Source organism: Arachis hypogaea, chromosome 16 (assembly GCF_003086295.3).
Source record: "Arachis hypogaea cultivar Tifrunner chromosome 16, arahy.Tifrunner.gnm2.J5K5, whole genome shotgun sequence".
Taxonomy (NCBI): Eukaryota; Viridiplantae; Streptophyta; class Magnoliopsida; order Fabales; family Fabaceae; genus Arachis; species Arachis hypogaea.
The window spans coordinates 129,672,842-129,690,924 of record NC_092051.1 but is presented as its reverse complement, the minus strand read 5'-3'; positions in this window follow the sequence as shown (position 1 = coordinate 129,690,924).

Below are 18,083 nucleotides of genomic sequence, written 5' to 3'. Positions count from 1 at the left end.
CCTTCTCCTCCACAACTCGAATTTGACTCTCCTCCTATTCCTCTCTTTTCCTTTCTTTTGCTTGAGGATAAGCAAACCTCTAAGTTTGGTGTATTTTTCCGTGATCACCGAGCTAAGACTCATTAAGATCATGGCTCCTAAGGGAAAACAAACCACTTCAAGAGGCAAGAAAGAGAATGCTCCAAAGCCACTTTGGAATCAAGAGAGATTCTTAACCAAAGAACATGCAGACCATTACCACAAAATAATGGGTCTGAGGTAAGTGATCCCGAAAGTTAAATTTGATCTGAAGGAAGATGAATATCCAGAGATCTAAGAGCAGATTTGAAATAGAGGCTGGGAAATTCTAGCTAATCCTGAGACAAAGGTGGGAAGAAACATAGTTCAGGAATTTTACTCAAATCTGTGGCTGACAGATAAGCAGAGAATGACTGGAAGTGCCTTCCATACCTTTCGAACTATGGTCAGAGGAAATATTATTTACTTCCACCTTGACAAAATAAGAGAGGTCTTCAAGCTGCCTCAACTGCAAGATGATCCAGAATCCTTTAATAAGAGAATGGTGAGAATAGATAAACAATTGGACCAAGTTCTAGAGGACATATGCCTCCCTGGAGCCAAGTGGATAACCAACTCAAAAGGTGTCCCAAACCAACTCAAGAGAGGAGATCTCAAACCAGTCACTAGGGGATGGCTGGACTTCATTGGGCATTCTATACTGCCCACTAGCAACCGCTCTGAGGTCACTGTCAAAAGAGCAGTGATGATCCATTGTATTATGCTGGGAAACGAAGTGGAGATTCATCATTTGATTTCTTGTGAGATTTACACAATTGCGAATAAGAACTCCACTGAAGCCAAATTGGCTTACCCAAGCTTAATCTCTCTGCTATGTAAAGATGCTGGGTAAAGATGGGAGTAGATGAGTTCATCCCAGTCGAGCACCCAATCACCAAAAAGTCAATGGAAGGACAACAAGTGCAAGATAACTCCATCAAAAGGAGGGCGCATGAGTTCCTCCCAGAAATCCCTCAAATTGACTACTGGACCCACCTAGAAGCATCTGTCACCAAGCTGCAAGAAGCTATGGATCAACTTAAGGAAGAACAGCAAAATCAAAATAGCATGCTCTGCAAACTGCTTAAGAAGTAAGAAAAGCAAGGGCATGAGCTACAGGAGCTGAAGTGCCAGAGGCTCTCTCTTGAGGGACCAGACACCCCACGGATTGAAGGAGCATCCATCTCCCAAAATAAATGTTGTTGAGTCCTAATCTTAACTCTGTGATAACTTTTATTATTAGAAACCTATCTTAAGAATTATATGAATATTAGTAATTAGGGTCTTTATTTTTAATTTTATTTTTATCTCCAAGTAAGCTATAATTTATTTTTTTCTTCATCATTAAACATGAATAAAATAGTAGATTCTTTGAGTAAAGATGCAATTATTTCGAGTTTTTAAGAGAAGAATTCAAAATTATTTATTTGTGGTGGCAATACTTTTTGTTTTTTGAATGAATGCTTGAACAGTGCATATTTTTGATAGTGAAGCTTATGAATGTTAAAATTGTTGGCTCTTGAAAGAATGATGAAAAAAGAGAAATATTATTGATAATCTGAAAAATCATGAGATTGATTCTTGAAGCAAGAGAAAGCAGTGAAGAACAAAGCCTGCGAAAAAAATGGCAAAAAAAAAGAAAAAGAAAAAGCAAGCAGAAAAAGCTAATAGCCCTTTAAACCAAAAGGAAAGGGTAAAAAGGATCCAAGGCTTTGAGCATTAATGGATAGGAGGGCCTAAAGGCATAAAATCCTGGCCTAAGCGGCTGAATCAAGCTGTCCCTAACCATGTGCTTGTGGCATGCAGGTCCAAGTGAAAAGCTTGAGACTGAGTGATTAAAGTCGTGATCCAAAGTAAAAAATTGAGTTTAAGAACTCTGGACACCTCTAACTGGGAACTTTAGCAAAGCTGAGTCACAATCTGAAAAGGTTCACCCAGTTATGTGTCTGTGGCATTTATGTATCCTGTAGTATTACTGGAAAACAAGATGCTTAGGGTCACAGCCAAGACTCATAAAGTAGCTGTGTTCAAGAATCAACATATTAAACTAGGATAATCAATAACACAATCTGAATTCTGAGTTCCTATAGATGCCAATTATTCTGAACTTCAAAGGATAAAGTGAGATGCCAAAACTGTTCAGAAGCAAAAAGCTACTAGCCCCGCTCATCTGATTAGAATTTGAGCTTCACTTAAAACACTGGGATTCTATTGCAACTTGATCCTCTTTTTATTCTATTTTATTTATCTAGTTGCTTGAGGACAAGCAACAGTTTAAGTTTGGTGTTGTGATGAGCGGATATTTTATACGCTTTTTGGTGATATTTTCATGTAGTTTTTAGTATGTTTTAGTTACTTTTTATTATATTTTTATTAGTTTTTATGCAAAAATCACATTTCTAGACTTTACTATGAGTTTGTGTGTTTTTCTATAATTTCAGGTATTTTCTGGTTGAAATTGAGGGACCTGAGCAAAAATCTTATTCAGAGGCTGAAAAAGGACTGCAGATGCTGTTGGATTCTGACCTCCCTACACTCGAAATGGATTTTCTGGAGCTATAGAAGTCCAATTGACGCGCTCTTAATTGCGTTAGAAAGTAGACATCTTGGGCTTTCCAGCAATATAGAATAGTTCATTGGCCCGAGATTTGGTAGCACAAACTGGCGTTTAAACGCCAGCTCCTTACCCTTTTCTGGCGTTAAACGCCAGAACTGGCATAAAAGTTGGAGTTAAACGCCCAAACTGGCACAAAAGCTGAAGTTCAACGCCAAGAATAGCCTATGCACGTGAAAGCTTCAGTGCTCAGCCCAAACACACACCAAGTGGGTCCCGGAAGTAGATTTCTGCACTATCTATCTTAGCTTACTCATTTTTTGTAAACCTAGGTTACTAGTTGAGTATAAAAACTACTTTTAGAGATTTATTTTGAACATCATGACATTTTTATCATTTGAATTTTGTATCTTCTACAGCATGAGTCTCTAAACTCCATGGTTGGGGGTGAGGAGCTCTGCTGTGTCTCGATGGATTAATGAAATTACTACTGTTTTCCATTCAATCACGCTTGTTTCTATTCTAAGATATTAACTCACACTTCAACATGATGAATGTGATGATCCATGACACTCATCACCATTCTCAACCTATGAATGCGTGCCTGACAACCACTTCCGTTCTACCTTAGATTGAGTGTGTATCTCTTTGGTTCCTGGTTCACGAGTTTGATTGCCTCTCCTGACAATAGAGCATTCAAATCTGTGAGATTAGAGTCTTCGTGGTATAAGCTAGAATCAATTGGCAGCATTCTTGAGATCTGAAAAGTCTAAACCTTGTCTGTGGTATTCCGAGTAGGATCCGGGAAGAGATAACTGTGACGAGCTTCAAACTCACAAATGTCGGGCGCAGTGACAGTGTGCAAAAGGATCAATGGATCTTATTCCAACACTAGTGAGAACCGACAAATGATTAGCCCTACGAAACTCGTAGATGGACCATTTTCACTGAGAGGACGGATGGTAGCCATTGACAACGGTGATCTACCAATATACAGCTTGCCATGGAAGGAGCCTTGCGTGCGTGAAGAAGAAGACAGTAGGAAAGCAGAGATTCAAAAGACAGAGCATCTCCAAAAACCTCAACCTGTTCTCTATTACTGCATAACAAGTATTATTTAATCCATGTTCTTTTACTCGTTCCAATTAAAACTGAGAATTATTTTTTATATCCTGACTAAGAGTTACAAGATAACCATAGCTTGCTTCAAGCCGACAATATCCGTGGGATCGACCTTTACTCACGTAAGGTATTACTTGGACGACCCAGTGCACTTGCTAGTTAGTTGTGCAGAATTACAAAAGTGTGATTGTAATTTCATACACCAAGTTTTTGGTAATTTTACGTACGAGAGCATGGTCTCGCGTATGCGAATTTGTAATCTCGCGTACGCGGGCAGTATATGCGATGCAAGCACTCCCCATTGTTTTGCAATCTCGCGTATGCGGACACAGTCTCGCATACACAAGCCCCTTGTTTTAGCCAAAAATGAGATTTTTGAATGTTAAGTCAATGCTTTATCTTTTTGAACCTCGCTTACACTTGTTTAAGGTTCGTTAGTAAGTTTTTAAGCCTTAGAATGATGATGAGTTTGTTAAATACGAAGGAGGAAACATTTGGAAGAGTTTTGTGAAGTGTTAACTGAACTAATGAAGGGTTGGTTGATTGAGGAAGTGCGGAATATTGAGACTATTATGAATGAAGGCTAACTTGACGATGATTGATTAATATTGAATGAATATGATAAATGGGACATGATTGAGGATGAGCATGTTTATGTTTTCTCTCTGTTTGTAAGGTGTGTTGGACACTATATTCTATGAGTGTGTAGGATACTATATCCCAAGAATGTGATGGACACTATATCCTAAGAGTGTGGGAGTATTTTACCCTGGGAAGTGTGTTAGGGACTATATCCCATGAGTATGGCCAGCATTATATTCCAAGAGCATGGTGGGCGCTATCCCAAGAGTGTAGGAACACTTTATCCCGGAAAATGCGACGGACACTATATCCCATGAATGTGTCATGCACTATATTCCGAAAGTGTGACGGGCACTATATCCTAAGAGTGTGGAGGCATGTTAGAGAAACGATATCCGAGTTAGCTACCGAGTGTGTCGGATTCTGACAAGTAATTGACACGTGATATATTTTAATTAACTAATTTTAAAGTTACTTTGTGCAGCTGAACTTTATATGGGACATGGAGCATGATCTCATCATCAGGAAGATATATAACCATCGTATGGGTAGGCGGTTGCAACAGATGCTGGAGGATGTACATGTGTTATACAGGAGTCCTATACATAGAGACTAGAGACCGCGACTTAGCAATCTTAGCAAAGTGGGGGAGGACGCCAATGACTCTGCTGCTTCAGTCATCGATCCCGATGCAGTTTAGCGTGAGACCCCTCATCAGCGCCGTATAAGAAACACGTATATGGGCTGGGGTTGTTCCTCATCCGCAGCCTCCACACCTCTACATTGAGGACATTGTCTGCCTTTGCCACCAGTTGAGCCATTAATCCTGAGGAAGGTATTGATTTCAGACTGCAGGTGCAGGAGCTCACTCGCAGCCTTCACGAACAGGCTCAAGAGCTGATCGAGACTCGGGAGAGGTATCAAGAGATCCTCACACACGTGATGGCCATGGATGAGCTCAGGCTGGAGTGGAGGGAGCAGCTGGAGTAGCTTTAGCGGATGGATGCTCAAATAGAAGTGTACCTAGCTCAGATGCACGCCACTGGCATCAGACCTGCTGGTTGGACACAGACATCACCGCCTTCTTTGCCGCTTCAGCAAGATCACGGGAATGACGATGACGATGACTTTCAGAATCTTTAGGGATTAAGGCTTTGTTTTACTGGTTCATTGTATTTATTTGATTTGTTTGACTTTTAATTTTATTTGAATATTTGATATTTAATATTATATAAATGGTCTCTATTATTTATAAATTAAGCATTAATTGTGTGAAAAAAATTAAATTAAAAGTAAAATTAAAATTAAAAAAATCGCATCACAAAATTATTTAAAAAAAAAAAGTAAATTGAGATTACCGTCGGATTTATGAGGGAATAATCTTACGGTAATAGTGCAAAAAATAAGATACTATGGCACCAACGTTACCATTGGAAAAATCAACCGGAAACCAAATAGTTTTTCAGGTAGATAATCCGTCGCACTACCATTGGACAAAAAAATCCGACGGTAAATGATTACCGTCAGATTTTATTCGTTTTTTCGATGATAAATCTAACGGTACTTAACATTTTTCTTGTAGTGTACTCTAATTTATTAGATATATTTTAATAAAAATTAAAGACAATAATTCTAAATGCAATGAATATAAATACATTCACACATATATTTAATGACTATAAATGCATTATTGGAATACTATTTATTAGGTACATTTAATCTTAATCGTTTAAATTAATTTAAAGGTTATAAATGCGTTCTCACATTTTCGTATAAGAATTTTCTATATATAAATTCTAATAATCTTCTTTTCTAAAATCTAATATTTAATAATATTTAAAGATACATCTTGATAATATGATTATATATGATGCTATATTTTTAATTAAATTAGTCAAATATTATAAAATAAAAATAAATACATAATAATACTATGTGTTTTTCTTTAAATAATAATAAAAATATCCTTAAACAAAATATATTTATAATGAATCAAAATTCAAAAATATTAGGATGATTATTATTTTGAATATTTATAAATCTCACAATAAAATGAACATATCCATATCAAACTATGAATGAGACCATTTAGAATTTACAATTAATAAATTACGAAAAATTAAAATATTATATTCAATATAAGTATCTTCTACTTAAAATTATTATCAATAAACCATATCTGTCAATAAATTATTATAATAACTATCTTAATTTTCATTAACATCCTCAAGATTATCCTGTATAATTATATAAAAAAATAATTATAACGTGTAAGCAAGTCTGATTATAATTAATCCATATATAACTAAATTCTCTTTTTACTATTTTAGCTATCACAGTTATTTATGAGTTATATATTATGTCCAATTAACAATAACATTATTTTTTACTGTTTTCACTATATGAATTTTTTTTTCCAATATAATATGTCCAAAGTCTAGTTTTTCCACATCAATACTAACCTGAATAGCATTAGATTGCATTTAAATTAGAATATGCATAGATTAGAGATGATGCTTATGTAGAAATCACTCATAATTCTAGCAAACTAATATGTTATTGGTCAGGGCTTTAATGTAAACCAAAAGAGCATAAATCTTTTACATTCACATATTATGAAAAACTAGAGTAAAGAATTTGGTTCACAATACTATCATAATAAAAAGGGAATATATCTTATGAAAATGAGATTCATAAAAAAAATCTTTTAAAATAACAGTGTTAATAAAATGATAAAATGATGTTTTAATTATTTTTAAATTTATAATAATTATTATTTATGAATTCTCACTATCTTAATCAAAGGTGATTAATTATATACATTAACTCACTTTTTTCTCTAAAATAACTAAATAGCTTTACAAGAGTCAGATCCCATATATGAGAATATGAGAATGTATTTATAGTCATTGGATTGATTTAAATAGATGAGATTAAATATAGCTAATAAATAATATACAAGTAATATATTTAATATAATCATTGAATTCATGAAAAAAAGTGCATTTAATAGCCATTGTGTTTGATTTTCAATAAAATAGGTCTAATAAATAAACTAAAATATTTAGAATCCACATGAGATATATTAGACCATGCAAATGATATTTAAGTTGTGGTTAGTTTTTAAATTAAAAAAATATTCTAAGAAATTATTATAAAAAATATTATGTTCAGAAATATATTATACTCAATTATTATAATTTTTTTCGTTTATTTAGTGTTATAAATGAATATAAATTATTTCTAATATTTTCAATAATAATTTAGTATACGTATATTTTACTGTATATACTCCTAAAATTAAATTTTTAATTTCTAAAATAACATCAATACCAACAAAAAAAGAACTCTTTGAAGAAAACATAATAATTAAAGTATACCATATATATAATTAAAATATATCTAAAATTAAATTAAAATCATTAGATTTTACATCATTCTCAAATGAGATTTTTTCTTCAATCATTTTGTTTTATTTTTTACAAGACGTGTATATCCAAATAAAATTGTTTTTTAATATACATGATGTTAAATATATATACAATTAGCTAATATTATTTTTATTCATTTTCCATAGATAATAAGAATATTTTATTGTACCAAATAAATCCAATATAAACTAAGGGGCAGAAGTCCGAAAAGAAATAAAAGGAGATTATATTCTTAGCAACAGTAAGTATAAATTAGTTTTCTATTTCAAAAAAAAAAAAGAACTGTTCAAAATAAAAGAGAAGGACAGAGGTATTTCAAACAATTTTGGAATAAATAACACGCAGTTATTGATGAACAATGGTACATTTTAACAATTTGAATTTTTTCTATCTTCTATCTAATTACTCTAATTTATTAGGTATATTTTAATAAAATTTAAAGACAATATTTCTAAATGCAATGAATATAAATACATTCACACATGCATTCAATGGCTATAAATGTATTGTTTGAATATTATTTATTAGGTATATTTAATTTTAATAATTTAAATTAATCTAAACGCTATAAATACATTTTCATATTCTCATATAAGAATTATATATATATAAATTCTAATAATTTTTTTATCTAATATTTAATAATATTTAAAGATACATATTAGTAATATGATCATACATATGATGCTTCATTTTAAATTAAATTGGTCAAATATTATAAAATAGAAATAAATATATAATAATACTATACATTATTCTTTAAATAATAAAAACAATATCTTCAAACAAAATATATTTATAATGAACCAAAAGTATTAGAATGATCATCATTTTTTTGAATATTCATAAATCTTACACTAAAATAAACATATCCATATAAAAATATTCATGAGAACATTTATGATTTATTACTAATAAACTACGAAAAATTTAAATATTGTATCCTACATAAGTATCTTCTACTTAAAATCATTGTCAATAAAATCATCTTTACTAATAAACCATTATGATAAGCATTTTAATCTTCATAAACATTCTCAAAATTATCTTACATAATTATATAAAAAAATAATTAGAAAAATAATTATAAGGGTTAAGTACTGAAATCGTCCCTAAGGTCTGGGGTGAAAATCAAAATCGTCTCCGACCTTTTTTTGTTATTAAAATCATCCTCAACATTACAAAACGTTATAAAATTGTCCTTTTCTACTTTAATTTTATTTTTTTTACCATATTACCCTTACCCTTCATTATTAATAAAAATAATTAAAATTAAAAATAATATTAAACCCCCTCCCATCCCCTCCCTCCGTAACTCACTCCCTCACCCCACCCTCCCCTCCCTTCCCTCCATAACTCACCCTCTCACCCCACTCCCTCATTCACCCCCACACCCCGCACCCCTTACCCCATTTCTGACTCCCCACTCCCTTACCTCCCTTACCCCGTCACCCCACTCCCGTAACCCCCATTCCCTTCCTCATGCCCCTCTCTTCAAAATTCCAACCCCAATTTCAACTTCAATTTTTCTTCTCACCACCGCCGCCGCTCTACTTATTTGTTTCTGGGGTTCGCTGCCGCTGCCGCCGCCGCGTGGTCATCGGGAGGGGGATCTCACCGGCGTTGCTTCTTCTTTTGTGACTGCTTGAACTTCTGCTTCTGCTTGTTTTGCTTCTTCTTCTGCTTCTGCTCTGCTTCTGCTTGAACTTCTGTGGTCATCTGTGACTGCTTCTGTTGTTTTGCTGTTTTTGGATATGAAAATTGAAATTGTAATTGATGATTATCGAATTATTATTTATTAAAATTGTTATGATTATTGAAATTGTTATGGTTCTTCTGCCTCTGATTTTTTTTTGTTGATTTATTTTGTTTTATAAATGTTGCTGTTAATTTGTTTTATTTTGTTATGAGTAATGAATGGCTATGGTGGCAGTGGTTTTGGTGGTGAGGAAAGGAAGAGTGAGAAGAGGAAGGAGATTGGGGAAGAGTGAGAAGAGGAAGGGGAAGAGGAGAGGGTGAGGGAGTGGCGGTGAGGGGTTTACGGGAGGGTGAGTGATGGAGTGGGGTGGGAGAGATACGCGAGGGGTGGGGTGAGGGTGGGGGGGGTGGGTTTTGTTTTAATTTTTTAATATTTTTTAATTTTAATTATTTTTATTAATAATGAAAGGTAAGGGTAATATGGTAAAAAAAATAAAATTAAAGTAGAAAAGGACGATTTTATAACGTTTTGTAACGTTGAGGATGATTTTAATAACAAAAAAAGGTCGAGGACAATTTTGATTTTCACCCCAGACCTTAGGGACGATTTCAGTACTTAACCCTAATTATAACATTAGCTATCATAATTATTTATGAGTTATGTATTATGTCCAATTAACAATAATATTTTTCTTGACCATATGTTTTGACTATATGAATTTTTTCTAACACAAATATGTCCACAGTCTAGTATCTCCATGTGTAACATTCTACCACCCAAAATTTTACGCCTAGAACGTAAATTAAAGATGGTGAGGCGCTATGACCACTAAAAGTAAAAGTACATAATATAATATAATTAAAGGAAATCGTAACTAGGAGCCTTGAAAAAGAAGTTAATAAAAAATGAAACAAAAATCGCATCACTCACAGTCGAATAAATGTGGAAAGGTAGGTAAGATCAAGCGAAAAAAAATAATGTATATATAAGATTAGAATTCTAAAGATACAAATAACAAGCTCTTAGCCCGGCTTGCGAAGCAAAGGCCAACCAAAGTATACATATACATATATATAACCTAAAAGAGTAACCCAAAATATATGACAAAACACCTATTTCTCCAAGTCCGCCTCTAAGAGGGGCAAAACATAATATATACATGGTGGAGAATCTATATACATATATACAAAACATAAGAAAAATACAATAATTCCAGAATAACCAACTTCGCTTGTAGAGGGAACTTCAGACGCTCACCGAAACGCATCTCGACCTGCATCTGAAAAATAACAATATATATATATATATATATATATATATTTTGAGAACCAGAGGTTCTCAACATGATAATGGTGCCCACATAAATAATATATAAGGTCCCGAAAAAGCCAAAGAAAATCCTAGAACCCGACATTCAGAGTTAAACTAAGAAATAAACTAAACCAAAAATTAGGTAACTGTCTAAGGTTCACAAGTTCTGAATCTAATCCTAACTCTACTATTCACTTTCTGTTTCATTAAATTCTAACCCTACAATTCACTTTCTGTCTCCTACAGCCCTCCGAAACATCGGTGGAACAACCTTCAGCGTTACCTCCGCCAGCATAAGGGATCTCTCAGTTGCTCAGACAAACAATACAAGCAAAGAAAGCACAAAATAGGATGTAGTTACAATAGGTAAAACATATAGCAAGTAGACATAGTAATTCAAATAGGTAAACCCAAGTAATGCACAATCAAACAAAACAAACAAATACATATGATGAATGCTTGCCCTATGGCTAATGAGTATCATCTGTCGGTTATAAAGCCAACCCGACATGTCCGGTAGTTAACCCTAGACAGAACACCACAACATGGAATAGGTATATTATTAGTCTCCCCATGCTGGTGTTTTATCCAACCCAGAATAGGTATTACTCATCTACTCAGGTAGGTGCCTCAAACCACAACCCGAGTAGGGATTACTCGTCTATCCTCAGGCTATGACTTAGATAGGAATTACTCGTCTACCCTTGGATAGGAATTACTCATCTACCCTCAAAATTGCATCTCGGATAGGAATTACTCATCTATCCACAAAATCATAACTCGGATAGGAATTAATCATCTATCCCTAAAGCCATTCCTCAATATCTCATTAACATTATAATTCATTCATATTCATTCAAAGTTCATAATTAATTCAGTTCTCCTTATAATTAAATGTACATGTTTAAGTCTATCCGGTACTACGTATGAGAAAAGTAAAAATATAGGATAGATCAGAAAAATATTTAGGATACAAACCAAAACACTTATCTTAAAGATTTTGGCCCTAGGTGGGGTTAAGGAGAAAAAATTACAAAATTGTCCCTCATTTAAGGGGTAAAGGGCGTGACTCACCCTCCCCATTTCACAAAATTTCAATTCAATTCACCAAAGGGAGAGAAAGCCACGAAGGGAGAAGAAAGGAAAGAACCCTAACCCAATTTTACTATTCACCATCCCACTCAAATCCAATTTTCTCACAAATCGTAGCTCTAATTGAAAACTCGTTTGCAGCCACACATTCATCTCATCATCGTATTCGATTCTATATAACTTTTGCAGTGAGTACTCACAAGAACTCTGACTCATTTTTTGTTTTTTTTTCCTTGATTTTGCATTTTGGTAGTTTGGGATATTGAACATTATGATTTTGATGCTTTAGGAGAAGCTCAAGCACAATCTCTAGCGGGATTTTGACCCAAGATCATGTAAAACAAGGTAAGTGAACTCTTTCTCCCTATTTTCCCCAATTGCGTGTAAAAATCTTGTATAAACAATTGAGAATTTGATGTAATTATATTGAATAGAGTAGCCTGAATGCTTGGTTTGATTTGATGTAAATTGAGTGCTTGGTTGGATTGGTGAGAAGTTGGTGGAGGCTTGAATTGGCCGGAAGGAAAGGTTCACGAGGTTGAAAACCACCATCAATGAAGGTACGCGTTTTAGTTTCGGGTAAATATTATGTAATGCTATGTGAAAACCTAGGTTAGAGGACCTTAGAATAGTGTTGAATTGGCATGTTTGATGTTATGGATTGAAGTTGACTTAGTTGAATAATTTATGTGGAATAATTGTTGAAATGGATATTGTTGAGTGATTTGTTGGTGACTGTTTATGGATAATGTAGTATGATTGTGTAGCTTGATTTGCTATTGATGGTTGATATGAAAAATTAGGTTGGAGGCCGTGATTAGGTAAGTTGCATCCTTGGTAAGTATAGCGGAATTGGTTTGAGCAATATGGATTGTGGAATTGTGTGAATTGGATTGATTAATAGTTTTTGAATGGAATTGATGTAAATCGGAAATAGTTAATCGATGGGAATTAGTTGTTTTAGGTCTTGAATGGCTAGAATGTGATTTGGGATTGATGATTGAGTGGCGAGGATGTATAAGAATTGGTTTAGGTTGGTTTTAAAAGAGCAAATTTGGGAAAAAGATGAAATTGAGTTATGCAGAATTTCGGGTAAAAAGTGATTTTTAACCAACTTCGACAGGTTATAACTTGGCGCTCAAAGTTTAAAATTGAATGGAATTTATCTTGAATTAAATATGGGAAAGCATAGTTTAAAACCGTCAAAGAATGAAGGAAAGATGAATTTTGTAGCAAAAGTTATAGAGGTTTAAAAATCTGTGTTAAAAACTAAAAATTACAGATTTTACAGTACACCAAAAAACTTTCTGATGTGTGTGCACACAGACACTCAAAATGAACTTGTGCATATGCACAGGATGGTGCGTGTGTACCATTCTGGCAAGCTTGCTGATTTGTGCGTGCGCACACGACCTGTTTTTTGCAAAATATTTTTTTACTGTTTAGCCTTCCCGGCAAGCTTGTGACCCCATGTAGCATCCATATGACACCCAATAATCAATTTTTAAGCTTTAAATATAGAATGGATATATCTAATGAATTGAATTGATAAATTCTCGAATAAACACTTAGTTAACCGGATAAAAAGTTGTGGGAATGGTGGTTCATCCTGCCTACAATAAGGACAGTTATTTAGTCTTGCTCACGAGATAATGACATTGATTTATTGATAGATGAATGGGGTTATAATTGGTTGAGATTATAATTATGGTTGAGTAAAATTTGATTAGAGACTTATGTCAAAAAGTGAGGGTCATATGCAGTGACGAATTTAGAAAATTTTGATAATGGGGGCGAAATATATATAACATGATAATAATCTTTACAATTCCACTAGGTAACCAACAGGAAATTTAACCAACAACAAGCCAACAAACATTTTTGAATTATACTCCATACTAATTAATTGTTATTAATTAGTAATTATTTAAATTTTATTTTTTAAAAATATAAAATTAATGATCATTAATTGCAGTTATTTAAAGTTGGTTGGTTAGGCGTTGTTTACCTATACTTTTCCTAATTTTTATAATAAAAATATTATGTTTACATAAAAAATTAGCTATCAAATTATCTACTATAAAATTTTGTATTTAAAAATTTGTTTAACTTATTTTCAATGTGTATTTTGTATTTCAAAATTTGTATTTTAAGATTTATTCTGTACAAGTGATTATTTTATATATACGTAGCATAATTGTTGTTATAATTATATTTTGTTATTATAAAATATGATTAGGTTTCAAATATCTAATTACAAATTAAAATACTAAAATAATAATTTAAATAATAACATATAATTTAAAATTTAATTTTTTATATTTTATATTTTAAAATCTTGACAATATAATCAAAATATCTTTTATATATATATATATATTGTTAAACAATTATTTAAAACTCAACTTTCATACAATTAGCTCTTGATGATATTCATAGTTAAAAAGTTAATTCAATTAGTGTAGTTATTTTGAAAAAAATTAAAGCTAATTTCTAAAGAAGAAACACAAATGGATAAATAATATTCTTTCGAGTCGATTTTTAAGAAAGAACACCAATCTTATTTAAATTTGAAAATTGATCATTATAATGGATATCTAATATGAAGTTCTCAAATTTACTATCAAGTATCAAAAGTTAAATAAAAAATGATTGTGAGGTCAAATTTAATAATTTAGTGGAACAAATAAATATTATTATTATATACTACTCAATAAAATTTCAAATTGTAGTGAGGCGCTTGCCCCCACATCCATAAGAGTATATCCGTCCCTGGTTATATGAGGCTTATGATAAAAACTATGAATGAGATATATATACTAGGGATTAATATCAATGGTGAATTTGTTGAGGATAATGGATTTGGTTGATAAGGATTATATTTGTTTTTGGGGGTAGATACGATGAATTTTAATGAATAATTCCCCGATAAAGACTTAATTTATGAGACATCTTCACCTGGTATATGCAAGGACGTGAATTTTGTCCCGCTTGTTCAGTGTTGTGGTGTAGTTGTGGGGATGGTGGTTCGTCTTGCCCACGGTGAGGACAGTGGTTTTATCCCACTCATGGCCTTAGGATAAGTATCCTTGTGATCAATGTGAAGATAATGAATTATGATTTTGATTGATAATTTTGGTTTTGATTAGGATAGGCATGCATTATGTGCATTTGTTTGCTATTATTTGAGTGTGCATATTTTTTTTTGGTTTGCCTAACTGTATATTTCTATTTGATTGCTAATTGAAATACTTGCCATACTTGCTCTCTAATTGTGTTTTTCTTGTATTGCTATTATTTGTGATTGAAATTACTGAACTGAGGAATTAGATATTGGGAGTAAAGATGAGATTATATTGGAAATGATTGAGACCAGAGGCAGTTATGGAGCTGAGACTTAGTGACTTGACCCTATTGGGGATTAGTTAAAACCCTAGGCTTGAACGTCCGTGAAGTTGGAGCTTTTAGGATTGCCTAGTGGTGCGGAAATTCTATAACCACAAACTAACCGGCAAGTGCATCGGGTCGTACCAAGTAATACCTCAGGTGAGTGAGGGTCGATCCCACGAGGATTGATGGATCAAGCAACAATGATTGAGTGATTGGCTTAGTTAGGCAAATAGAAAATAGTGTTTGAGAGTTCAAAAGCATTAAACAATATAAAGAATATTAAAAGAGCAAGTAAATAAGTTGGGAATAAAGTATGGAGAAACAGTTAAGACTTCAGAGTTATCTATTTTTCGGATTGACTTTTCTTATTAATTTATTTTAATCATGCAAGATTTAATTCATGACAAACTATATGTGATTAGACCCTAATTCCTTAGACCTTTCTAGTCTCCTTTAAAATTCATCAACCGCCAATTCCTTGGTCAATTAATTCCAATTAGGGGGTGAAGTTTAATTCTAGTTTATGTGCCACAGAAACTCTAATTACCCAAATATAAAAGGATTATATGTCACGTATCCCGTTAAATCCAGATAATTAAAAGTTTAGGAGAAATTGTTTTCAAGTTGTTGTTCAAGTAAAGAGCTTTTCCAAGTTATACAAAAACTCAATTAGAAAGAGGGTCATACTTCCGTTCCACCCAAATTCATAAGATAAAGAACGAAAACAATTCTTGAAATAGAAATCAAGATATGAATTAAAATAAAAAAATAATAAAATCAATCTATACAATAGACAGAGCTCCTAACCTTAACAGTGAAGGTTTAATTAGGTCGAAACTTTAAGAAAGGAGACAACCAAAATACTCCATCTTACCTTATAAAATCTGGTATGAAAATGAATAGAAAAATGAGAAGAATACTTTAATTAGGTTAGATTTTTTGACGGAGTTTTAGAGCTCAAGAAACCGAACCTTAAAGCTTGGAGGATCTATGGAGTTTCTAGCTTTTTTTCTCAAGAGTTCTAGACCAAGGAAGAAGGAGAAATGAAGCTGGTGGGGTCACTTTGGGGGACGAGGCTGTGGCCTTTGTTGCATAGTCACCAAGAAATTAAGTTAAAATATCTTCTAGGAGATAATTACTAAAATTATATGTATTAGAATACAAGTAATTACAGTCCTAGAGATAAACAAGAAGAAATATGTGGCTGAGAACTTGTGGACCATGAGAGTTATACGGTGTTTTATCCAAAATTTAATAATAAAATATCATTCGAGAAATAATTACTAAAACTAGGTGTAATAGATTACTTGTAATTACACTCCTAGAGCTAAATATATGAGCTATTAGTATAAATAATACTAGTAACATGATTATCTTGGAGATAAAAAATCTATGATAATACATTAGCATAGCTAAATTTATCGGAGAATGCTGGCATTATACTGTGCCTGTAGATTTTGGATTCGGTTAAAATAATATTATAATAAAATATTATTTATTTGTTTTCCTGCGTATTTGAAATTGGCTCGTTAAACAGAATCTAACAGTGTATTCAAATTTTCGAAATTTCTAGCCAAAGCGGCTCCAAAATGCAGTTTTTCACTAGTTTAATAATTGATGATATGGCGAGGTGCTTGATGATGCACTAGATAGGTGTTTGATGATGTAGTGCTTGTGCAGTAGAGGTGCCTGCTTCACTGAACTTTCGGAAAAAATTGTTTCTTAAGGAAAAGGTTTCGTTTCGCTAAAAACTTGGACATTACATTTCACCATCCTTAAAAAAAAACTTGCCTTTAAAATTTGATTGAAGTGCAAGAAATTGCGAAAGATCCATTTTCAAGTGATCTATTTTCTTCAAGCCATCTTAATGAGGAGAACAGTCTGTTTCGCATAGCAACCATATCTCACATAGCCATAGCCACGGAGATCATAACAGCCATGAAGATAGTTGTGCCTTATACCAATTTGTCTTTCAGAATTCCTTATTCGATTAAACTATGCATATTCGCAGCCATTGAAGTCTTATCCATCTGTGTTAATATCTCAAGTTAAGCACAATAGTTTTTAAAATGAGCGCTCATAGACATTTATGCCAAATGTATCTAAAAAATACCCTAACCGCATGAGACAAATAAGCAGAACATGCAGTGAAGCATGGTTCAGTCCATTTCCCAAGTTCTACTGAGAACGAATTCCTTTGATACCAAATTGTAATGAGTTAACTTATAGCATGTCATGATTATACTAGAAGCTAAGCGTTACTAACTCGTCTCCCTAATAATTAACTGTTATTTAATATATGAGCCTGATTTGTTGTTAAAACGTAGTTATTTTGCGGGGTATTTTTATCTAAAAATGTTTGGGTTGACAAGCAGAAATATTCACAGATAAAATCACAAATAATAATAGACAGAATAGTTATAAGCAACCACACAAATATATACATCTCGTGTGAGTTAATAGTACTCAGTCATCCAGCCGTTAGCAGTGTTTAGATCTCAGTTAAGACACCCCAAGAAGTAGTTAGATAATAAATACACACGCACACACAACATCTTAGGCCCTAACATGTTCAAGAAGTCCTTAAGTTGGTACCCAAGCTGGCCTAGACTTTATACTCACTTAATCCCTGTATATAGACTACAAAAGCGAGAGAAAATACGTTCTAGGTCTTCAAAACTCGGACCAAGCTGGATGTTGTCAAAAGGCAAACATTGTCCTCTGCACCTCCAGTAGCTTAAGGAAAAGAACTCATGTCTCCATCTGTAGGAAAGAGTTGGGGTAAGAACTTGGGATTATTGGTGCAAAATTTATAACCCACAAACTAACCGGCAAGTGCACCGAG